This window comes from Chiloscyllium plagiosum, chromosome 7, assembly GCF_004010195.1.
Source record: "Chiloscyllium plagiosum isolate BGI_BamShark_2017 chromosome 7, ASM401019v2, whole genome shotgun sequence".
Taxonomy (NCBI): Eukaryota; Metazoa; Chordata; class Chondrichthyes; order Orectolobiformes; family Hemiscylliidae; genus Chiloscyllium; species Chiloscyllium plagiosum.
The window spans coordinates 103,957,592-103,983,601 of NC_057716.1; the positions used below are offsets into that span (position 1 = coordinate 103,957,592).

General features: G+C 45.9%; 1 protein-coding gene and 1 long non-coding RNA gene across 2 annotated transcripts in view; one reads left to right on the forward strand and one right to left on the reverse strand.

Moving 5' to 3' along the window:
- The window catches only part of LOC122551818, a 26,663-nt gene extending 18,661 nt beyond the window's left edge, over positions 1-8,002 (forward strand). Inside the window, exon 3 of the long non-coding RNA XR_006312206.1 lies at positions 7,553-8,002. This is a non-coding gene — a long non-coding RNA (uncharacterized LOC122551818). The remainder of the gene's footprint in view (positions 1-7,552) is intronic.
- The window catches only part of LOC122551951 (receptor-type tyrosine-protein phosphatase-like N), a 139,158-nt gene that overhangs the window by 68,440 nt on the left and 44,708 nt on the right, over positions 1-26,010 (reverse strand). The window lies entirely within an intron of this gene.

The window sequence follows — 26,010 nt, forward strand, 5'->3', positions numbered from 1 at the left end:
AATCCCTCTTGTTATGAAGGCCAGCATGCTATTAGCTTTCTTCACTACCTGCTGTACCTGCATGCTTGCCTTCATTGACTGGTGTACAAGAACACCCAGATCTCTTTGTACTGCCCCTTTACCTAACTTGACTCCATTTAGGTAGTAATCTGCCTTCCTGTTCTTGCCACCAAAGTGGATAACCACACATTTATCCACATTAAACTGCATCTGCCATGCATCTGTCCACTCACCTAACCCCTCCAAGTCACCCTGTATTCTCCTAACATCCTCCTTACATTTCACTCTGCCACCCAGCTTTGTATCATCAGCAGATTTGCTAATGTTACTATTAATACCATCTTCTATATCATTAATATATATTGTAAAAAGCTGCGGTCCCAGCACTGATCCCTGTGGTGCCCCACTGGTCACCACCTGCCATTCTGAAAGGGAGCCGTTTATCACTACTCTTTGTTTCCTGTCAGCCAACCAATTTTAAATCCAAGTCAGTACTTTGCCCCCAATACCATACCCCCTAATTTTGCTCACTAAATTGTGATTTCCCTTTACTTTGATAATTGCTCCACATTTGTCCTGGTCAGTGCAAGACCAAAACAAATTGATTAAAATGTTCTGAGGAAGGGTCACCAGTCCTGAAATGTTAACTCTGATTTTTCTTCATAGATGATGTCAGACCTGTTGAGCTTTTCTAACAACTCCTGTTTTTGTTTCTGATTCACAGCATCCACAGTTATAGAGTAATAGAGTCATAGAGCAGTACAGCACAGAAACAGACCCTTCGGTCCAACTCGTCCATGCTGACTAGGTATCATAACCTAATTGAATCCCATTTGTCAGCATTTGGCCCATGTGCCTCCTAACCCTTCCTATTTATATACCCACCCAGGTGCTAAATGTAATTTAGTTACTTCGGTTTTCAATAAAATGTCTTATTTTTCCAACAATTTCGAAGTTTTGATTAAGAATAAGCTAACTGATTAGATAAGTTGTCTTTAGTTATCTTGATCAAGGAATGTATGTTGACATTTCCTCAATTTTTTTGGTGCAATGAAGTTAATAATCACACAACACCAGGTTATAATCCAACAGGTTTATTTGCTTTCAGAGCACTGCTCCTTCAGCAGGAAGCCAGTGCTTCCAAATACTGTAAACCTGTTGGACTATAACCCGGTGTTGTGTGATTTTTAACTTGGTCCACCCCAGTCCAACGCCGTCACCTCTACTTTGATGTGATGGTCCTACAACCTTTTACATTGGCTTGCGAAGCCACGGAGGCGGCAGGATTTACCCCACATTTGACAGTAAGCACTCCGAACAGTTCAACGCTCTCTCCGCGTAACACTGCCTAGCTCAGACTGAGCTCTCGAATCCTCATCCTTCAGTTAACAGCATGATCATACAGAGATCAGTGCAGAATCCAACCAGACCTTTCTTGTACATGTTTTTTGAGACTAGAAAATATACAATCTGAAATCTAGAACTGTCACACCACAAAAGGGTAATCAGACACTGTAACAATCTAAAGTTTTAAATGGAACTGGGTTCTTCAATAAAGCAGGATGCTACAATTTGCAAACATCCAGGAACAATTTCAAAATTCAACAGAAGATGTAACTGGATTCCAGGACAGCGAGCTATCGATACAATGTACAATAACATCAGTAACATCATTCTGAACCTCGCTGGATATCTAAGAGTTGTGTAACAATTGATAATCTAAAGTTGCATCAATCCTGGCCTTTTTTTTAGCATCACCTTATACCGGGCGTGTATAAGTGACCCTTAGTTTTGCACAGACTGCAGCGCCTTAGCCCAAATTTCTCTCAGCCTCTCAGCAGTTTGTCTGGCTGCTTGCCTGTTTCTGCATTATTTCCCATTTCAATGCTGCCCCCAATGCTGTCGACACGGGATTTTCTGTGGCTGCACAACATTGCAGGATATTTTCCACCCCTTGTGACTTCGCCCAGAACCAGAAGAGCTATGGTGTAAATCTCCAGATAATAAAAATAACCAAACAGATGCGTGTACTTACACAGACCTGGTGCTTTGTCAGGAGTTAGACTGCCGATTAACCCTTGGCTATCCAGTGCAAGCTGCCCTTTCTCTCTCCTCAATCCCCCCCTCTGCTCTGTCTCCCCCCGCCCCCCCCCCCCCCATCCCTCTTCCTGTCCCCCTTCATTAGGTTTCCACAGAAATATCTGCACTAACTAACCTCTGTGACCTACTCCGAGAGACAAGCATGCCCCATTAGTCTTTAACATATCAAAAGACCCCCCTCCATGGTGAATGACAGCCCTTCGCTCCCAAAGGATGGGAAATGTTTTGAGAATTTTGTTTTCCATTTAAATGTTCTTTCTCTCTGTAAAGTATCTTCAAACAGACAAAGGCCAGTGACAGGGGAGAATGGTGGGGGTGGGGCAGATTGCTGTACAAACCCTGAATGGAAAGGTCAGAGCGGGAAAGACTGAACTTGTTTACTACAACCACCAGCTCCCTGTTATGCCCCTCTGCACCACTCCCTTCATGGGAAGGTTTAAATCAGATAACTAAAGTAAGAGGAATGAGGGGGAAGCAGCTGGATGAGGAGAAACTGAGAGTGAAAGAGAATCAGAAGTGTTCCAGCAGAGGACCATTCAGCCCATCAGGCCTACACCTACTTGATATACGAGCATCTAGCGCCAATCCCCGTACCCTGCCCCATTGTTTTTATACAGGGTAGATGCAGGGAGGATCTTCCCGATGGTGGGTGTATTCAGAGCTGGGGTCACCCTCTGAGGATTTGGGGTGGACCATTTAGGACAGAGATGAGGAGATATTTCTTCACTCAAACAGTGGGGAGCCTGTAGAATTCATTACCACAGGAAGGAGTGGATGCCAAAACATTGAACATACTCAAGAGGTGGTTGGATATAGCACTTGAGGCGAATGGGATCAAAGGTTATGGGGAGAAAACAGGATTAGGTTATTGAGTTGGATATCAGCCATGGTCGTGATGAATGGTAGAGTAGGCTCGAAGGGTTGAATGGCCTCCTCCTGTGCCTATCTTCTACGTAATCATCTTGGCCCTCTAGTTTCATCATTCACTGAAATAGAACCCCTACTGTGTGGGAGCAGGCCATTCAGCACATCGAGTTCACATTGACCCTCCAAAGAGCATCCCACCCAGACCCACCCATCCCTATACCCTTGCATTTAGCTTGGCCAATCCACCTAACCTGCACATCTCTGGACTGTGGGAGGAAATGGACACAGACACGGGGAGAATGTGCAAACTCCACACAGACAATCACCTGAGGCTGGAATTGAACCCAGGTCCCTCGCGCTGTGAGGCAGCAGTGCTAACCACTGAGCCACCGTACTGCCCATGGCCAACTCCACCTATCTGTCTGTGGACCAAAGAACTCTCTTAATCCCTTTGCTTAACAAAAGCATCTATCCAGATTTAAAATTAACAACTGATCCAGCTTCCACTGTTGTTTATGGAACAGAGTTCCAAAGCTCTCCCACCCTTTGTGTGTGGAAATGCTTCCTAACATCTCTCCTGAACGCTCTGACCCTCATTCTCAGATTATGCCCCTAGTTCAAGAATCCCCACCAGGCTCTGGATACACCCACCATCGGGAACATCCTCCCTGCATCTACCCTGTATAAACATAATGGGGAAAGGTAGGGGGATTGGCACTAGATAATGATGCTCGTGTAACAAGTTGGTGCAGGCCTGATGGGCTGAATGGTCCTCTTCTGGAACACTTCTGATTCTCTTTCACTCTCAGTTTCTCCTTATGCAGCTTCTCTTTATCTACCCTGTCTCTTCCAGTTAATGTCTCAAAAATGTCAAACAAATCACACCTCAAACTTCTAAATTAGAGAGAAAATAGACCTCATTTGCATAATCTCTCCTCACATCTGAAGTTTTGAAGAACTGGTGTAATTCTTGTAAACCTACATGTTACTCCCTCCACAGCCAATATATCTTTCCTAAGGCTTGATGTTCAGGTTTGCTGACAGTACTCCAAGTGGGCTGTGAGCAGGGTTCTGTATAACTGCAGTGTGTAATAACATGCTCTACCCTCCCATAGCTTAGAACTATCTAGTACTCAGCTATCCCACTGAGTTCATTTGTCCACCACTGTCCCACCTACATCCCCCATCCTTTTGGATTAGCAAGGGCTTTGTCTCCTCCTTGTTTTCAACTCCTTCCATGACTTCACCCCCTCCAGTTCCTCACAACCCTCTTAGGCTTCTGTATTCCTCTAATTCTGGTTTCCTGCACATCATTAGTCTACTACACCATTGGCGATTTCAGCTGCATGGGGGTCATAAGCTCAAAAAAGAGACATCATAGAATCTCTAGAGTGTGAAAACAGGCCATTCAGCCCAACAAGTCCACACCAACTCTCCAAAGAGCATCCCACCCAGACTCACCCTATCACTCTGCATTTCCCACGTCTCATCCACCTAACCTACACATCACTGGACACTATGGGTAATTTAGCGTGGCCAATCCTAACCTGACTACCTTTGGACCGTGGGAAAGAAACCAGAGCACTTGAAGGATACCCATGCAGGCACGGAGAGAATGTGCAAACTCTACACAAACGTTTACCTAAGACTGGGATTGAACCTGGGTCCCTGGCACTGTGAGGCAGCAGTGCTAACCACTGAGCCACTGTGCCACCCCAAACTCTGACATTCTTTCCCTAAACTTTCCCCCCACCCCACCCCCCCAACTCCCCAACTTTATCTTCTTCACTTCCTTTCTGACTTGAAGGCACTGTTAAAAAAAATTCACCACTTTGAACCAAATCAACCTCTTTGATCAAACTTTCAAACATGCGACTATAATATCTCCTTGTGGGGCTCAGTGTCAAAGTTTGCTTTAGAAGGTTCCTGTATAGTGCAATTGACCCTTTTGTTACATTAAAGCTGCTCTGTAAATGTGAGTTGTTGTTGTTGTAGAGATATATTTAGGAAAGAGAGACCAGTGTGAGCCTCTGACTGGATGCAGAGGAACTGGGTTTTGGGGACAAACACATAACATTAGAATCACGTTCTCCATGTATACAGCTTCCTCTTGCATCCTTAAAACATTAATTCTCAGAATGCTGGCAAGACCAAGGAAATCGTTACTCTTTATCTTGCTGCCCTTGAGATTATGGCAATGAGCTTTCTAATTTTGCATTCATAGAATCCCTATAGTGTGGAAGCTGGCCATTTGGCCCATCTCAACCCTCTGAGGAGGGTCATCTCACCCAGACCCAATGCCCTGACTTATCCCTCCATCTCCCATGGCCAATCCACCTAACTTGCACATCTTTGGAATGTGGGAGGAAACCAGAGCACCAGGCAGACACAGGGCGAATGTGTAAACTCCACACAGACAGTGTCCAAGAGTGGAATCAAACCCAGCACCTTGGCGCTATGAGGTGGCAGTGCTAACCACTGAGCCACCATGCCCAACACTGCTTCTCCTCCTCCCCACCCCTGTACCCAGCTAGCAATGCTCATATCCCAAGAGTGCATAAAACAAAACCGAGGCCACAGAAAGAAGGAGGACGAGTGGAGCCAGGGAACGAGGAGGGAGAAGCTATGTTTGGCACGGTGGCTCAGTGGTTAGCACTGCTGCCTCACAGCACCAGGGACCCAGGTTCGATTCCAGCCTCAGGTGACTCTCTGTGTGGAGTTTGCACATTCTCTCCGTGCCTGCGTGGGTTTCCTCCCACAATCCAAAGATGTACAGGTCAGGTGAATTGGCCATGCTAAGTTGCCCACAGTGTTCAGGGATGGGTTAGCCATGGGAAATGCAAGGTGATAGGAGAAGTGGTGTGCTCTTCAATGGGTTGATGTGGACTCGATGGGCCAAATGGCCTGTAAGGACTCTATGATTAAACTCGGTCCCTCTCCCTTTTCACAGGAAACAGGCTGTAGCTGCTCCAGAAACCCTTAACGAGAACAAAAGTAAAACCCAGCTTCAATTTGGAACTGTCAGCATTCAAGCTGCACCACCTGACCTTTTAACCCCTCACTACTGGCTCCTTGGGAGGCCATCATTTCTCTCCAAGGCCTTTGTTAACGTGTTCACTATTCAGTGTTTTGTTCAGGATAAGCCTCTCCATCTGCCCTCCCCCCACCCTTCCAAAGGCATTATGTCTGAAATGACACACGGGCCCGGCGAAACTAAAAGATTATTTTGGGACTCCAATACAAATCGGGTCCTTTTTTATCATTAAGAGCGACAATTTCCTTCTCCACTTCTATCTCCCAGTGGCTAGTGCCTCTTGTTGGGTCTCTAGGGGTACACTCACAGCACAACTGAACCGGTCAGAGCTTGCACTCAGTACAAAAATAAAACGGGGTGGGTGTGATGCCCAGGAACTCCCCCACACACCCCTTCCATTCTGTTGTTGCTCGGGTGGGTGGGGGGATTGGGGATTCTGACAAAGGACTCAAAACCCCAGCACATCTGGCAGAATTTAACTATGTCCAGCTGTCTTAGGTGACAATCCCATTTCAAAGCTTTTGTGATTCACAGGGACCAGGTCGGAGCTGCAGTTCTGCCCCGCATGGAACTTGTTTTAGGTGTGGCATGGTGGCTCAATGGTTAGCACTGCTGCCTCACATCTCCAGGCACCTGGGTTAGATTTCATCCTCGGGTGACTGACTGTGTGGAGTTTGCACATTCTCCCCGTGTCTGCGTGGGTTTCCTCCGGGTGCTCCGGTTTCCTCACACAGTTACAAAGACGTGCAGGTTGGGGTGGATTGCCCCATAGTGTTCAGGGGTGTGTAGGTTAGGTGCGTTAGTGAGGGGTAAATGTACAGTAATAAGGTAGGGGGAGTGGGTTACTCTTTGGAGGGTCAGTGTGGACTTGTTGGGCCAAAGGGTCTGTTTCCACATTGTAGGGATTCTTTTCAAATCTTGCAATGGAATGTTGACGTCGCTGGGCAAGGTCAGTGTTTGTTGCCTACCCAACTCCACCAACTCATTTGAAAAGCCCTCGTTGGGAATAGATATTAAAGGGCACTGCCCTCTGCCTACAGACTTTGTGAGTCAGCCACTGCTCAAGGGCTGCAGTACTCAAACCCCGAAGGTTGCAGTTTGTATGTTCATGTCCCACTATCTTGTCCCCCACACCCCCAGCGCAGGGAGTGCTGCACTGTTGGAGAAAACACCTTGTGAATGAAACGTTAAGCCGAGATGACAAGGCCCATGGCACTGCAAATGCAGAGCTGGTGCTCCCTGTGTAGAATCCTTCAGTCAGAACCAGCACCCCCGATTATCTGATCGGTACTGTAGCGCTGTTTGTGGGAGCTTGCTGTGTACAAATCGGCTGATGTGTGTTCAACATCATAACAGCGACTGCACTTTGAAAGGACCTGGGGGATGGGGGGGGCAGTGGTAAACATCAGAAATTGGGGGAATGCTGTTGTAAAAACGGATCTGGTTCATTAATGTCCTTGAGGGCGGGTCGTACAAACAGGAACAGGGAGTAGGCTATTTGAGCCTGCTCCACTACTCAATGAGATCATGGTTTTTGTTTCCATTTTTTAGGAGGAGAGTTCCAAATTCTCATTACCCTCTGAGGGAGAAAACAATTCTTAAATGGATGCCCCCTGATTTTAAAATGATGCAATAGCTGATTGACATTATTTCCCTATTCAACAAACACATCAACTTGGACCCCATTTACCACCCTCTGAGAAAAAGAACAGGAAATGTCACCACCACAGGAAATGACATTACCAACCCAAGGAAACCTAAACACCTAAACAGAAAGTGGTTCATAACACAAGTGCTTCATCAGAGGCTCACTGATGATGTTACCTAGTATGGTGACGAAACGTCTGAAAACGAACCTTCCAGCTCAACGAGCAAACTTACACCCAGAACCTCAATCTGAGCGACAAATCTTTTCAAAACTTGCTGACACTATTCGCTGCCATGCTTTTAAAGAATGCTAGAAATGAAAGCAAAACACTGAGGACACTGGAGATCTGAAATAGTTCCTTCAGTGTCACTGGGTCAAATGCTAGAATTTTTTCCCTCAGGGCATTGTGGGTCTACCTACATAGCACATAGACTGCAGCGGTTCAAGAAGGAAGCTCACCCCATCTTCTCAAGGGGCAACTAGGGATGGGTGATAAATGCTGGCCCAGCCAGCAACACCAATGTTCTAAAACTGTGTGTACTTGGTCAAAAACCACGTGAGTAATTAGATTAGATTAGATGCCCTACCGTATGGAAACAGGCCCTTTAGCCCAACAAGCCCACACCGACCCTCCAAAGAGTAACCCACCCAGACACATTTCCCTCTGACTAATGCACCTAACACTATGGACAATTTAGCATAGCCAGTTCACCTGAACTACACATCTTTGGACTGTGGGAGGAAACCAGAGCACCCGGAGGAAACCCACGCAGACACGGGGAGAATGTGCAAACTCCTCACAGACAGTTGCCTGAGGCGGGAATTGAACCGGGGTGCCTGGCGCTGTGAGGCAGCAGTGCCTGACCATGGTCGTGAAACTCTTCGACACCCTGAGCCTGTGGAAAGACTCTTAAAATTGTAATCTTGCTAAACCTAGCTCGCAGAAAATGAAGTGTATCTTTCTCACGGGTGCACAGCAGATGGATGAAAGCAGGCAAGTGGGTGATGCCCAAAATCACCGGCAAATCTGACAATCTCATACAAGACGCAAGCTCCCGCGTTAACACTGAGACTCCAACACCACGTGTGCCAATTGTTTACTTCAAAGAGGCACCAAAACGGCAAACAAATTCAATGGTACATCTCAGCTCCAGACCGAGTGAAGTGATCTATGCATCTACAGTGGCTCCAGATACAGGAGCTCCGTTACACACAGCGACTACTCTGTCCAAACCAATAACAGCAATCTAGGTTTGCCCAATATATCAGTTTAGTTGCATGGCACTGTGATCTTTTGCCATAAATTCTGTGTCTTCTCATCCAGTCCCGCTACTTACCTGATGAAGGAGCAGCGCTCTGAAAGCCAGTACCCCGTACGTCCAAATAAACCTGTTGGATTATAACCTGGTGTTGTGTGATTTTAACTTTGTCCAAACCAATAGCGCTGTTTGTCTGTACATTGCTGGGAGCACTCTTTCCCCTCACCGCGGAGTTGAGGGGGTTGCCCCAGGAGGAGAGATTGAGTACTCTGGGACTATATTCATTGGAATTTAGAACAGTGAGGGGGAATCTTATAGAAACATATAAAATTCTGAAGGAAATAGATCAGATAGAAGCAGGGAGGTTGTTTCCGCTGGCATGTGAAACTAGAACTAGAGACATAGCCTCAAAATACGAGGGAGTAGGTTTAGGATGGAGTTGAGGAGGAACGTCTTCACCCAGAGGGTTGTGAATCTGTGGAATTCCCTGCCCAGGGAAGCAGTTGAGGCTACCTCGCTGAATGTTTTTAAGGCAAAGATAGATTTTTGAACAGTAAAGGAATTAAGGGTTACGGGTAAGTGGGGCTGATGCCATTAAAAGATCAGCCATGATCTTATTGAATGGCGGAGCGGGCTTGAAGGGCCAGGCGGCCTACTCCCGTTCCTAGTTCTTATGTTCTCATTCCCAGCTCCCCCTCTGCAATTCTCCACCAGCCCTAAGCTCTCATCCAGCACAATTCTGATTTCCAAGGTTGTGGTGGTCCTGAGAGAGCCCAGGAAATCAAAATAAAAACACTGCCTTTTCTCTCCAGTGCCCTCCCTCTCACATCAGGACGAAAAGGTGCAAGAAAACAAACAGAAACTGTTTGTTTTTCTTTCAGAAAGTGTGTGCGCCTGTTTCCCCACGTCTTTTTGGAATGTAACCAACCAACCAAGTCAAGAAACTTTCAACGTTCATCATCCGATCTGCTAGATTCCTGAGAGATACTTGCTGTTCAAAATTCTTGGACTTGATGTAAAATAACAAACTCTGGGCCTAATCAGTTATTCTCTTGTGGTTGCCTAGTCGAGTCCCTGTGTTTGAGGAGAAAGTGAGAGTCAGAGTCGAAGAGTGTGGCGCTGGACCACCCTGACCTGCACATCTTTGGGCTGTGGGAGGAAACCCACGCAGACACGGGGAGAATGTGCAAACTCCACAAGACAGTTGCCCGAGGCTGGAATCGAACCCGGGTCTCTGGCACTGTGAGGCAGCAGTGCTAACCACTGAGCCACCATGCCACCCTTTTGACTTTTTGACTTGTGTCTATATTTGAGCCTGTATCCCATATTTATTAACAATCGGGATATGGGTGTCGGTGGGTGGGCCAGCTTTGTTGCCCATCCCTGTCTGCTCTGGAGACGGTGGTGGTCAACTGCCATCTTTGACCACTTTGGCCAGTTTTATTCAACAACATGGTTCTCATCAAATCATCCAATAGGAAGAGGCCCTTCAGCTCATCAAGTCTGTCATGTCAAAGGGCCATAAGAGTCAATCACATCGGTATAGGATAAGGATCGTCCTGAAAGGACATTATGAGAATAAGTCAAAATATACGGAGTTTAAGACCAAGAGAAGCAAATGTTATGAATTATTAATCCCATTCCTCTTGTGGGCACATATAGGGAGGTGGTTGGTCATCACTGTTCCCTGCCCATTCATATGATTAAATGTTAAACTATGGATAGCACACCCTTCACAACTCTTCATTCCCTGACTGTGTGAGGTGGAAAGGTAAGAGTTAGAGAGAAAGGGTGAGGACAATCGAGTGAGAAAGATCAAGAGCACTCAAGAACTGGCTGAAATAGATAAAAAAGGCTCAAGAAATCAATCGGGAGCAATTGATTGAAAGTGATCGAAAGCAGACGATTCATGAGTGGTAGAGGCGTTTGAAAGAGATCAAGATCTTTTAATGAGAGATCAAGAATGTTTGAGAGAGATCGAGATAGATGGAACAATCAAAATCAAGAGAGCTTGAGGCATTCGAGAGAGATTGATTGAGAGGGTTTGAGAGAGTTCAATTGAGGTTGAGAGTGATCAAGAGAAGAGACTGATCAAGAGAGCTTAAACGGTTAAGATCAAGAGACTTTGTCAGCATTCAAGAGAGATCGCTAGGCAAGTATTGATTGAGAGCAAGAATGATTGAGAGAAATTGAGACAGAGAAGTACACAGGGTTTGAGAGAATGAAGGCATGAGGGAGCAGGGTGACCAACTCTTACAACTATGGGACTGGGAGGCTGGAGGTTGATGGGACTGGGAGGCTAGGGGTTGATGGGATTGGGAGGCTGGGGTTTACTGGGACTGGGAGGCTGTGGGATGATGGGACTGGGAGGTTGAAGGTTAATGGAACTGTTAGGGGGACATTGCAGGTGACCAAAATTGCAGTCTTACTCTCATCATTTGACTGAGACCCCTAGGATCCGTTACCCACAGACTGTTCTCGAAATACGGGATAAAAGCTGACTCTTAAGAAACAAAGGAAAAATGTTCAAAATATTGGAGATGATCCCAAAAAAATAGCAAGACAACTGCTCCCCCTGGTGGAGAAGACAGTGGCAGACAGGTAGGTTTGCCTTTGTATAGTGACTGTGACATCACTAGGACATTCCAAAGTGGGCTATAGCCAATGAAGTGCTTTTGAAATGTAGTCACTGTTGTAACGAATTCAAGCATTTACACTATTTTACCTTTCAGAAAGGTTTTACGATTCCAGTGTGATATTGAATGATTAGAATTGGGTTTCGATACTGGGCCTTGGGAGGTTCATGAACCAGACTGAAGACTGAAGGAGGAGGCACAGGAAATGGGTTTCAATGCTGTTTGTCAGGATAGTGATTAAAAATACACTATTGGTTTTTCAAATTCTATCTTCTGTTTTTAATATCTAGGGGCTTGCACAAACTGAAATGGTTTGACGGAGGAAAAGTACAGAATTTAAATTGCCTCAGCAATCAGTGGACCACAAAGGTTCATGAAACCAAACAACATGGAATAAATGAAGCCGTCCAAACTGCAGTTAACATTTTTATCAAAAGACGTAGTAATTAGTCCACCTAGTCAAGCATGAAGAAAGCCTTCTGTCTTATTTTGATTTACACCTGTATGATGCAACTCACATATTGGAGATGAAAGATATCACAATTATCAAGTTTGGAAGCAACGAACTCAGACACAGAAATACACAAACCAAATTGTATTTTGAGGAACAGCTTTTGTCAGAGTAGAGGTGAATGGCCTAGGAGCAGAAGTAGGCCACTCATCCCACTGAGTTTACTCTATCATTCAATGAGATTATGACTGATCTAATAATCCTCAGATCATTTTCTGGCTTTTTCCACATAATCCTTGATTCCTGATTGAATAAAAACCTGTCCATCTCAGCCTTGAACATACTCAATGACCCAGCCTCAACTATCCTCTGCAGTAAAGAATTCCACAGGCGCACTCCCCTCTGAGAGAAGAAATTCCTCCTCATCTCTGTCTTTAATGTGTGACCCCTTATTCTGAGATGATGCTCTCTGGTCCTAGACTCTCCCACAAGGGGAAACAACCAGTCTGCATTTCGAAGGACAAAACATCTGGCAACAGCACAAGTTGGAGAGAAACATTTGATATACAAAGAACTTAAAGAGATCTAAAATATTCACACAACACCAGGCTATAGTCCAACAGGTTGATTTGGAAGTCAAATAAACCTGTTGGACTATAACCTGGTGCTGTGTGATTTTTAACTTTCTCCACCCCTGTCCAACACCGGATCCTCCACATCATAAAATGTTCACGACTGCTGAGGATACAGGATGTCAACCATGGTCTCAGATTAAATCTTCATGCCTCAAGGACACTGTAGAAACTTAAAATCTGAGATTGCTTTTATCTTCCTTCTGTACTGATTCCTTTTTATAATGTTATACATACAAGCTTGATTTGGGTGTTTATGAATTTTAAAGGTTTCAGCAGATAATGAAGTTGTAAAGCTCAGCGCAAGCTGGAGGAACAGCACATCCTTAGATTCGATTCCCTACAGTGTGGAAACAGGCCCTTTGGCCCAACAAGTCCGCACCGACCCTCCAAAGAGTAGCCCACCCAGACCCATTCCCCTCCCCTATATTTACACCTGATTTGGCAATTTAACATGGCCAATTCACTTAACCTGCACATCTTTTGAATTGTGGGAGGAAACCCACGCAGACACGGGGAGAACGTGCAAACTCCACACAGACAGTTGCCCGAGGTGGGAATCAAACCCAGGTCCCGGGCTCTGTAAGGCAGCAGTGCTAACCACTGAGCCACCATGCCACCCATTTCCCACTTGGGGAATTTTGCAACCTTCTGGACTTAATATCGAGTTCAAATATTTTAGGGCTGAAGGCACCTTTTCCCATGTCTTTGCCTTAACATACCAGGCCCTGTCAGCACATGGGCTGCTAGTAGATACAACTCATTGTCAGCTACCCATAGTCCCCACTCACTCTCCAGGCTGACTTTTACTTATCCCTTTGCCTTTCCAATTGTTCTTCTCTCTCTCTTTGGGCTCCATCTCCACCCATTGTTTACTCTTCCCCCCCTCCCCCCACCTCATCTTCTGTTGCAATACCTTCCTCTTGATCAGATGGGCCAATGGACTGAGAAGTGGCAGATGCAGTTTAATTTAGATAAATGGAAGGTCCTGCATTTTGGAAATCTGAGCAGGACTTACACACTTAATGGTAAGGTCCTGGGGAGTGTTGCTGAACAAAGAGACCTTGGAGTGCAGGTTCATAGCTCCTTGAAAGTGGAGATACAGGTCGATAGGATAGTGAAGAAGGCATTTGGTATGCTTTCCTTTATTGGTCAATGCATTGGGAATTGGGAGGCCATGTTGCGGCTGTACAGGACATTGGTTAGGCCACTTTTGGAATATTGTGTGCAATTCTGGTCTCTCTCCTATTGGAAGGATGTTGTGAAACTTGAAAGGGTTTAGAAACGATTTACAAGGATATTGCCAGGATTGGAGGATTTGAGCTACAGGGAGAGGCTGAACAGGCTGGGGCTGTTTTCCCTGGAGCATCGGAGGCTGAGGGGTTATCTTCTACAGGTTTATAAAATCATGAGGGGCATGGATAGGGTAAATGAACAAACCTTTTCCCTGGGGTTGGGGAGTCCAGAACTGGAGGGCGTAGGTTTCGGGTGAAAGAGGAAATATATAAAAGGGACCTAAGGGGCAGCTTTTTCACACAGAGGGTGGTACGTGTATGGAATGAGCTGCCAGAGGAAGTGGTGGAGGCTGGTACAATTGCAACATTTAAAAAGCATCTGGATGGGTGTATGAATAGGAAGGGTTTGGAGGGATATGGGCCAAGTGCTGGCAAATGGGACTAGATTAGGTTAAGATCTCTGGTCAGCATGGACAAGTTGGACCGAAGGGTCTGTTTCCGTGCTGTACAGCTCTATGACACTCTGACATTTCCCAGCTACTAAAAATTCTGAAGAAGGGTTAATGGACCTGAAACTCCATTTTCTCTCCACAAATGCTGCCAGACCTGCTGAGTATTTCCAGCAATTTCTGTTTGTATTTCTGATTTCCAGCACCCACAGTTCTTTCGGTTTTTTTGTTTTAATGAAATTGTTGTATCTTTCTCTTGGGAAAACCTCGCGACTGTCTCCTTGCTAAAGCTGCAGGTATTTGATATAAGCATTCTTTTCAGAGAGAGGTATGGATATGGACTAAACACGGGCACAAATCTGTATTGTGGCTAATTAACGAGGCTGAAATGAAGTGGAGAGTGAGCTGATCCAGTCCCCCTCAGCGGGGCCAGTGTGTGGGGAACACAGACGTTCTTCAGCCAAAGGCAATTACTGTTCACCCCAGGCTGAAGGCCAATACCTCCCCACACACACACACACACACACACACACACTCACACACACACACACACACACAAACATACACACACTCACACACACACACACACTCACACACACTCACACACTCACTCACACACACACTCACACACACGCATACATACACACACACACACATACACACACTCACACACACACACACTCACACACACACAAACATACACACACTCACACACTCACTCACACACACACTCTCCACATACACACACCCCACCCCACAGTGACTCAGTGGTTAGCACTGCTGCCTCACAGCGCCAGAGTCCCAGGTTCAATTCCCGCCTCACGCAACTGTCTGTGTGGAGTTTGCACACTCTCCCCGTGTCTGCGTGGGTTTCCTCCGGTTTCCTCCCACAGTCCAAAGATGTGCAGGTTAGGGGGAATTGGCCATGATAAAAATTGCCCGAAGTGTTAGGTGAAGGGGTAAATGTAGGGGAATGGGTCTGGGTGGGCTGCTCTTCGGAGGGTCGGTGTGGACGTGTTGGGCCGAATGGTCTGTTTCCACACAGTAAGTAATCGAATCGAATCTAAATCATTATACACAGTCTCCTACATGCACACACGCTTTCCCACATACATATACTCACACACACACATAAAGACAGATTCCTGATTCTATCTATTATGGCATATCCAGGAGAGGGTGAATACCGTTGAGCTATAACTGGCCGAATGCAAACTCTGATCTGCACCAGATGCTGATAGTTTAGTCAGTCAGTAAGCAAGTTGAATGCTGACCCTATGCTGTGTATGGGATTTGATGCACTCTGTGCTAGATTGTCATGGCCTTTAGCCTATGCTACATAATTGGCATGGACGAAAATTACAGGACAAAAACAACAGTCTCTTGCAGTTTGACGCCCAGTCTTGGGGTTAAGCACACAGGAAATAAACAGAGACACAAATCACAATCATGTACCTCTCCATTGCCACTGGGATCACTGCATTGCACCGTGAACTCTGAACCCCAGCAAATTACCTGAAACATTAGCAGAGTTTCACACTGTTGGAGGTGGGAAATCAGCCACAAACCAAATGGGCCGAGGAGTGGCAGATGGGAGTTGAATTTAGATGAATGCGAGGTGCTGCATTTTGGGAAGGTAAATCAGGGCAGGACTTACACACTTAACAGTAGGGTCATGGGGTGTGTTGCTAAACAAATGGACCTTGGGGTGCAGGTTGACAGTGTAAGTTGCAGGTAATCATGATGTGGAGGAGCCGGTGTTGGACTGGGGCTGGACAGGTTTAAAATTCACACAAAACCAGGTTAGAGTCCAAACACCCTTCTTAGTCTCCATATCTGAGCACCCCAGTAGGCTCCCTGGAGTTACCAGCCAGCCTGTGGATGTGGAGAGAGTGTGGAAGCTGGGATTGTTCTCCTGTGGGCAGAGACAGTGATGGGGAGACATGGTGGAGGGGTTTAAAATCATGAAGGGTTTGGAGACAGTAATTGAGGAGAAACAGCTTTGAGTGACAGCAGGGTGGAAGCCAGAGGGACACAGATAGAGTCATACAACATGGAAAACAGAGCCTTCAGTCCAACTCATCCATAACAACCAAGTTCCCCAAACTAAATTAGTCCCATTTGCCTGCATTTGGCCCATGTACCTTTAAACCTTTCTTATCATATATCTGTCCAAATATCTTTTAGATGTTTTAATTGTACCTGCATCTACCACTTCCTCTGACAGCTCATTCCACATAAAAATCACCCTCTGTTTGTAAAACGTGTCCCTTCAATAGAGTCATAAATTCAGAGGCGAAAGTGAGGACTGCAGATGCTGGAGATCAGAGTCGAGAGTGTGATGCTGGAAAAGCACAGCAGGTCAGGCAGCATCCGAGGAGCAGGAGAGTCGACGTTTCATGCAGAAGCTCTTCATCAGGAATTCCTCGAAACATTGTCTCTCCTGCCCCTCGAATGCTGCCTGACCAACTATACTTTTCCAGCACCACAACTTTTGACTCTTTACCTCAAAGAACCAGTATAGTTTAGATGAACTGAATAGCCTCCTTCTGAGACATCATTTGATAAAGTTCAGGAGAGGTCTGACAGAAGCAGGGCTGGGGACAGGGATAGTGATAGCGACCAATACACATTATTTGAACACAGAACAGTACTGCACACTACAGGCCCTTCGGTCCTCAATGTTGTGCTGACCCTTTATCCTAATCCAAAATCAGGCTACATACCTTCATCGTACTATCATCCAATGGCCAATTCAAGAGTTGCTTAAATGTCCCTAATGTATCTGATTCTACAATTAACAATCGTTATAATTTGGTTTCAATTAACATCTTTACACTGAATACTATTCCAATTAACGATAGCACATTCTCAAAGTGCAGACAGAAATAATGCCGGATCTTCCACTCTCTCTGGTTTTCAGTTCCCTCTATGGCCTTGCTACTTCCTATCTCTGTACCTTCCTCCAACTCTTTTGTGATCTGTACACTCCCTCTGTTCTCATTGCTTCACTATTGGGGGCTGTGCCCTCAACTTCCCAAGATCCTAGTCTTTGCAATTCCCTCCTTAAGCCTCTTGGCCTTTTTGTCCTCTTTCAACACGCTCCATAAACCTCCTGGGTTTGACCAAGCTATTGTCTTAGTAACATCTTACGCAACTCAGTGTCTATTTTTTATTTGAGAACACTCCTGCGAATTGCGTTGGAATATTTCACTGTGTTAAAGGTGCTATATAAATATGTGACTGTTGCTTCTGCAACCTTCAGTGCAGATGCACCAGAATTGGCCAAGAGGTGAACTAGCTATGCTCTGAAGCAGACAACCACGGCACAATTAATTATAGAAAAATAGATTGAGCCCCGATTGGCAACAAAAGGAATAGATTTGCAAATGAGCAAGTATTTTTCCAAGCTTCAAACCTCTTCCAGTTTAGTTTGTGCCGCGGGCTGTTTCTTGGAGAGTCTGGGGTGGGGGTTGGTTTTTTTTTGTGAAGCAATGGGTCATTAATTTGATGGTGAACTCTCCCTCCCCTCCCCACCCCCCTCCTCCCAGGCCCCAAGCCACCTTTTGTCAGCTTTTGTTTCAACTCAAAAGCTTCTCCAGACTCTGAGAGAGCCGAGGTTACACCACTGTGACGGGAAACCCATTGAGACAAACGGTTGGTAAAGATTGTTGAGATAGGGCTCACGGTTTTACATGGCCCACTGCTCCATCTCTCCCCATTTTATCTTTTTCAGTGTACGCATTTAGCAACAAGTTCCAAAATCCTTCTAAACACCCTGTTTGGGTGTAGATCAACAAAACTGAAGGTGTTTGTTTCCAGCTTTAGGTTTCTAGGTGTCTGCCCATCAGCTAACAAAAAAAAAGTGATTGCTTACAACAATCCATGAAAAGATCACATCATTTTCGACAGGTTTATACACAGCTACTGGGGTAGCTTTAAAAAACAGCTACTAAGTATTAAACAATGTAAAAAAGCTATATTTTCCTGGGGGCAACATTGTTTATATATACACAGAACGCCTCCAGTTTGATTCTTACAGGCCATACAAGCCACTAGATTGCACTGGACAAAATCCCTCCTAAATGATTCTGTCAACACAGTTCATTGGAGAGAGAATGTCAATGCTGTGGGGAAGGGGGGGGGGGAATATTACATTGCCCAAAAAGGAAAGGAAACAAAGGAGAAATAAGGAGAAAGGAAAAGGACTGGGGGGAGCGGTAATAGGATAAAAGCTCAAAGAGAGAAGACAGGACAAGTGGATGGAGCTAAAGAAAGAACAACATCAGGAAAGATCAGTGTGAAGGAAGAGACTGAAGCAAGTACAGATGGAAAATGTTCGGGAGAACGAAGAGACAGAGAAAGGAAGAAATAACAGATCTAAAGAGTATAGAGGATGAGAAATGGGGATGGAAAAGGCGAGAAAATAATTGGAGAGAGGGAATAAAAGAGGAAATGAATAAGAGAAATGATAGACAACAAGTTAAAACACAAATTCACCTGTAAAATGTGATACCAGTTATAACAAGGTGACATTGGATTTTTCAGTGCCTTCATTTCGATACGTTGACAAACAGTTTTCCTCATGCAACCCCAGCCACACACACCCTGCTCTGTTCTGAATGCAATACCATCAGCCATTGCTTCCACGTTCACTGTCAGCATTAGGAGTTACACAGAGAGGGCGAGATGTTAGTTGGTTGTTAGGCCAAGCTGCTCACTAGGTATTTACCCACCACGCCCCCACCACAACAGGACAATTACAATCATGTTTAACCACTCAGTACCTGTATCCCTTGCTCCCTTTTCCTTGCAACCCACTGTCCTAACCGCATTCTTAAAGACCTGCTCGCATGGTATATTATCACCATATCAGAGTGTGCGCTATGAGCTGGCGACAACCAACCGAGCGACAAATTGTTTCTCCTGTTCTCTGTCTAAAAATCTCTCCTGTCCACGCACCGACATTCATTCCTTCAACCCTGGAGAAAGGGCTTGTGACTCTTCTCTCTGCTTCCTTCCCTCACCATTTTAACTCACTCGGTCAAACCATCCCCTCATCTCCGTGGTTCCAGCACCAGTCTCTCAGTTCTCTCATTTTTGTGTTGCTTCTTGCCACAGACAGCAGGATCTGCACAGCAGCCTCTCTCCTACGATGGGATACCCCAAACTGCACACGCTAATCCAACATTGCACTGATACAAAGAAGGGAGATTACTGAAATTCTGAGGGGGCTTGATTATTTATTGTTATTCATTGAGTGGATGTGGCGTTACTGGTTAGGCCAGCATTTATTACCCAGAGGGCAGTTAAGAGTCCACCACATTGCTGTGGGTCTGGAATCACATGTAGGCCAGACCAGATAAGGATGGTGGTTTCCTTCCCTAAAGGGTATTAGTGGACCAGATGGGATTTTCCCAACAATCGGCAATGAATTCACAGTCATCATTAAATTCCTAATTCCCAGATATTTTTAACTGAATTCAAATTCCACTATCTGCTGTGGTGGGATTCGAATCCAGGTCCTCAGCACAGTGTCTGGGTCTCTGGATTAATAGGCCAGAGCTAACAACACTAGGCCATTGCCCTCTTAGGGCATGCTTCTCTCTGTGGGGGTATCCAGAACTAGGCAACACAATGAAATGTGTCCTATTTAAGACAGAGATGAGGAGGAATCTCTTCTCTTTGAGAGACATAAATCTTTGGAAATTATTACTCTTTCATGAGAAGTGGGCTGGCAAGACCATCTCTAGTTGCCCTTGCAGTGAGTGGCTTGTGAGGGCACTATTCACACTGGAGTCCAGTGAACGGCCCTGGCCCACTGATCCAAGAAAAGATGGGCTGACATTGGAGACATAGAAGATTCGTCCACAGGCTCACTGATGATGTTACCTAGTATGGTGACGAAACGTCTGATAACGAACCTTCCAGCTCGGCGAACAAACCTACATCCAGAACATAGAAGATCCACGAGTAGGGAATAGCAACAACGTGGAGGCAAAAAGCTTTTAGTTTAGAAAGGCACTGGGTGTTGGTGCAATGTTGGTGGGCCGAAGTGCCTTTTTCTCTGCTGTGCTGTTTTGGTTAACACCAGGTCGAAAAGGATTTTCTCATGATGAGCAGTTGAGTAGTCTGAGTCTGTACTTGTTGGAGTTTAGACGAATGAGAGGCGCCCTTACTGAAACGTTGAAGATTCTTAGATGACTTGACAGAGTAGATGGGGAGAAGTGGTTTCCCCTTAGGGAGAGTCTAGGGCTAGAGGACATCATCTCAGGCTAAGGGGTCACCCCTTTAAGACAGAGGTGAGGAGGAATTTCTTCTCTCAGAGGGGAGTGAATTGTTTACAGTCGAGACTGGGTCACTCAGTATATTAAAGGCTGAGAGACACAGACTTTTAATCAGGAAGAGAATCAAGGGTTATATGATAAAGGCAGGAAAGTGGAGTTAAGGATTATCAAATCAGCCACAATCTCATTGAATGGTGAAGAAACTCAGTGGACTGAATCCTATTATATCCTCTGATTATTTCAGACAGCAGATAAAAATCAATCACATTGCTATGGTCTGTAATCACATGTAGGCCAGACCAGGTAAAGATGACCGATTTCCCTCATTAAAGAAAATGAATGAAAGCAGATGGATTTCTACAAAAGGTCACTCTCATTGAGTCTACATTCAACTCCAGATTTACTAACACATTAAATTCCACCAGCAGCTCCTGTTATGGGTATTGAACCCATGTCCCAGACATTAGCCCAAGCCTCTAGATTACTAGTCCAGTGGCATTACCCCCTGTTTGCCCCTTATTTTCCACCCAGCATCCCCCTCACCCCAAGGAGAGTAGTGGGGGCTTGGTCATTGATATATTCAAAGCTGAGATGAAGAGATTCTTGAGCTTTAGTGCAGTCCAGGGTAATGGGGGGCAGGCAGGAGAGTGAAGTTACAACCACAATCAAGTCAGACATTGGTTACTGAATGATGGTGTGGGCTTGATGGGCCAAATGGCCTAAGCTTGCTCCTAATTCTCAGGTTCAAACAGGAAGTGGACATAATTGAATTGATCGCCTAAAGAGTTGCCATGGACTCGACAGGCTGAATGGTCTCTTTCTGTACTGTACCATTCCATAATCCTGCCAACATTCCATTGCCAAGTTGGTATTCTACAGCTCATGTCATCGATTCCACTAATCCATCCATTCCTTTTTAAAATGCAGTTACTCTGCTGCCTTTATTCATTCACGGATGGCAGCCAGAATTTGTTGCCAATCTCTTGTCTCCCGTCCAGAGGGCACTGGTGGGCCAACCTCTTGAATACAATCCAATGGCTTGCTCTGCCATTTCAGAGGGTGGTTAAGAGTCACACACATTGCTGTGGGTCTGGAGTCATGTGTAGGCTAGAGCAGGTGAGAACAAGGTCATGGATCAAGCCCATTAGTTCAAAACCAGCAAACGTAAGGAGGGGTAAGTCCCCCTGCACCCTGAAGGGCAGGAAATGAGAGAACAAATGGATCTTCATACCTATCCTGCAGTTGCATAGTGCAGCATGATCAGTAGACTGTTAATGGGTGGCACAGTGGCACAGTGGTTAGCACTGCTGCCTCACAGCGCCAGAGACCCTGGTTCAATTCCTGCTTCAGGCGACTCTCTGTGTGGAGTTTACACATTCTCCCTGTGTCTGCGTGGGTTTCTTCCGGGTGCTCCGGTTTCCTCCCACAGTCCAAAAATGTGCAGGTTAGGTGAATTGGCCATGCTAAATTGTCCGTAGTGTTAGGTGAAGGGGTAAATGTAGGGGAATGGCTCTGGCTGAGCAGCGGGTCGGTGTGGACTTGTTGGGCTGAAGGGCCTGTTTCCACACTGTAAGTAAGTAATCTAACCTAGAGACCCAGGTAATGTGGAAATTGGAAGTTAAATATCAAAAGAATCTGGAATTGAGAGTTTAATGATGACATTGTCAATTGTCAGTGAAAAACCCATCTGGTTCACCAATGTACTCTTGGGAAAGAAACTGCTGTCTTTTCCTGGTCTGGCCACCATGTGACTCCAGACCCACAGCCAATGTGAATGAATGATTTTATGAGCTATAGGGAGAGGCTGAACAGGCTGGGGCTGTTTTCCCTGGAGCGTCAGAGGCTGAGGGATGACCTTTTTGAGGTTTACAAAATTATGAGGGACATGGATAGGATAAATAGACAAAGTCTTTTCCCTGGGGGTGGGGGAGTCCAGAACTAGAGGGCATAGGTTTAGGGTGAGAGGATAAAGGCATAAAAGAGACCTAAGGGGCAAATCTTTCACACAAAGGGTGTAACGTGTATGGAATGAGCTGCCAGAGGATGTGGTGGAGGTTGGTACAATTGCAACATTTAAGAGGCATTTGGATGGGTATATGAATAGGAAGGGTTTGGAGGGATATGGGCCGGGTGCTGGCAGGTGGGACTAGATTGGGTTGGGATATCTGGTTGGCATGGACAGGTTGGACCGAAGGGTCTGTTCCCATGCTGTACATCTCTACGACTCTATGACTCTATGTATTTTAGTGAGAAAAATGGTAAAATACAGTGATAGGCTTCTCCACTGTTACTAAGATCGCCGCCATCTTGAATTGGTTAAAAATAAGAAAAAGACAAAGGAAGATGTAGCTTAAAGAGAGACCATCGGTCCTGAGACAGCTCATCAACAACGACGTCTCTGTCCCCATCTCTCGCCCCCTCCCCACTGCCTCGCCACTGTTTACACCAGACCCAACCAACGGTGAAGTCGCCCGATCCTGAAACGCTGTCTTGTGCCGCTGGGCCGACTCTCCTCCGTCACAGCCTCACCACCACCTGCGCCGCTGGGCCTACCTCACCTCTGCCAATGTAGCTCACGAGGAAAAGTAACCGAGGGCTCACTCCCTGCCCCTGATGCCATGTGAGCTCAGGACAGGAGGTAAACAAAGAAATAGAAACGAGAAGAAAGAAAGGAAAAGAGGAAAAACTTTAAAATGAGGAAAAATAAAGAAAAGGAGCGCATGGACCCTGGTTCAGGAGTCGTACCCTGCCACCAGTGTGGTTGACTCTTCAGTGCCCTCTGGGTAATTAGAGATTAGCACTAAATGCTGTCCTAGTCAGTGGGCACTTGCATAGTTGGAACAAATTAATAAAAGAAAAATTCACCATCAGCAAGAGTAGGTTTTGATTTAATTCAGTAAATTCAAATTCTCCATGCAAATCCTGGTCTAGCAACAGAACCATTGTACCACGGTAGTTATATTCTTTAGTCGTTTTAAAAATTAATTCACAAGGTGAGGGCATCACTGGCCACACCAGCATTTACTGCCCCCCCTCATTGCCCCAGAGGGCAGTTAAGAGTCAGCCACATTGCAGTGGGTCTGGAGTCACACGTAGGCCAGACCAGGCAAGGAAGGCAGTTTCCTTCCCTTAAAGACATTAGCGACCCAGATGGGTTTTTCCTGACATTTGATTCACGGTCATCATTAGATTCATAATTCTGGATATTTTTTGTCGAACTCAAATTCCACCATCGGCAGTGGTGAGTTTCAAACCTTTGTCCCTGAACGTTATCTGGATTTACAGTCCAGCAATAATACCACTAGGCCATCAGCTCCATCACAACAGCATCAAATGGTCTTGTGATTCTGAATTCAAAATCATTAGGACCAGCCTGTGGTTCCCTCTAAAACCCTCTAAAACCACTGCAATGTGGTTTTAGAGGGAAATGGGTCTGGGTGGTGGCTCTTCGGAGGGTCGGTGTACACTGGTTGGGCCGAAGGGCCTGTCTCCACACTGTAGGGAATCTAATCTAATCTAATAACATGTTGGAGCAGAAAGCCCAATTAGCCCATCAGGTCTGATCCATCACTCAAAGAGATCATAGCTGATCTGATAATCCTCAACTCCACCTTCCTGCCTTTTCCCCCATAACCTTCGAGTCCCTTCCTGATTAAAAGACCTCTCTGTTTATCTCACCCTGGAGTACACTCAATGATCCAGTCTCTTCATCCACCTTCAGTAAAGAATTTCACAGATTCCACTCCCCTCTGAGAGAGGAAATGCCTCAACACCTCTGCTCTAGGTGGGAAACCCCTTATTCTGAGATGATGCCCTCTGGGTCTTAGACTCTCCCACAAGGAGAAACAACATTCTGCATCTACCCTGTCAAGCCCCCTAAGGTTGTTAGGTAGGTTCAAGGCTGAGTCAGACAGAGTTTTTATCAGGAAGGGAATCAAGAGTTATCGGGAAAGGCAGAGAAATGGAGCTGTGAATTATCAGGATTGGCCATGATCTCATTGAATGGTGGAACAGACTCAATGAGCTGAATGGCTCCTTTGTCTAATGGTTTTATGTGCTATCTATGGAATCATGCTGTGAATAAACTGGGTTTTCCACACAATACACCAAAGGCACATTAGTGACTGTGAAGCACTCTATGGTTATCTTGAAGGACTGAAAGGTGATACATAACAGAAGTATTGATTCACTCCTTGCCTAGGGGTTCTTAGAGACAACTTCTGGCTGTCACTGCCGTCCCTACTAACACCAACTTGCTGTTAGTGTGACACTGAGCCAGCCAAACAGTGAGGTCTACTCTATTCATTGGCATTTTATCATCCTGCTCTGGTGAGATTAGCAATCATTTCCTGTCCTTCTTGGCCCTAGCTGCTGAGGTGGGTCATGTTGCAGCTGGACAGGGTGCTGGTGAGGCCTCACCTGGAGTACTGTGTGCAGTTTTGGTCTCCTTACTTGAATAAGGATGTACTGGCACTGGAGGGGGTGCAGAGGAGGTTCACTGGGTTGATTCTGGAGTTGAGGGGGTTGGCTTATGAGGAGATATTGAGTACTCTGGGACTATACTCATTAGATTTTAGAAGAATGAGGGGGGATCTCATAGAAACATATAAAATTCTGAAGGGAACAGATCAGATAGAAGCAGGGGGGTTGTTTCCACTGGAAGGTGAAATCAGAACTAGGGGGCATAGCCTCAAAATAGGGGGGAGCAGATTTAGGACTGAGTTGAGGAGGAACCTTTTCATCCAAAGGGTTATGAATCTGTGGAATTTCCCGCCCAGTGAAGTGGTTGAGGCTACCTCACTGTATGTTTTTAAGGTAAAAACGTTTTGAACAGTAAAGGAATTGAGGGATATGGTGAGAGGGCGGGTAAGTGGTGCTGAGTCCATGAAAAGATCAGCCATGACCTTAATTGAATGGTGCAGCAGGCTCGAGGGGCCAAATGGCCTACCCCTGCTCCGAGTTCTTATGTTCTTCAGTCAAGAAGCACCCTATTGGTGTGGAACTGGAGTCTGAGCTGAAACTTTATTGCTGGAACAGCACAGCAGGTCAGGCAGCATCTAGGGAACAGAAGATTCGACGTTTCGGGCACATGCCCTTCTTCAGGAATGAGCAGACAGTGTTCAGCAGGAGAAGATAAAAGGTAGGGAGGAGGGACTTGGAGGAGGGGCGTTGGAAATGTGATAGGTGGAAAGAGGTCAAGGTGAGGGTGATAGGTCGGAGTAGGGTGGAGGCGGAGAGGTCAAGAAGAAGACTGCAGGTCAGGAAGGCGGTGCCGGGCTGGAGGGATTCGGCTGAGACAAGGGGGGGGGAGGGGGGATGAAAAAATTGGTGAAGTCCAAGTCCATCCCCTGCGGTTGGAGGGTTCCCAGTCGGAAGATAAGACGCTCCTCCTCCGACCGTCGCGTTGTTGCG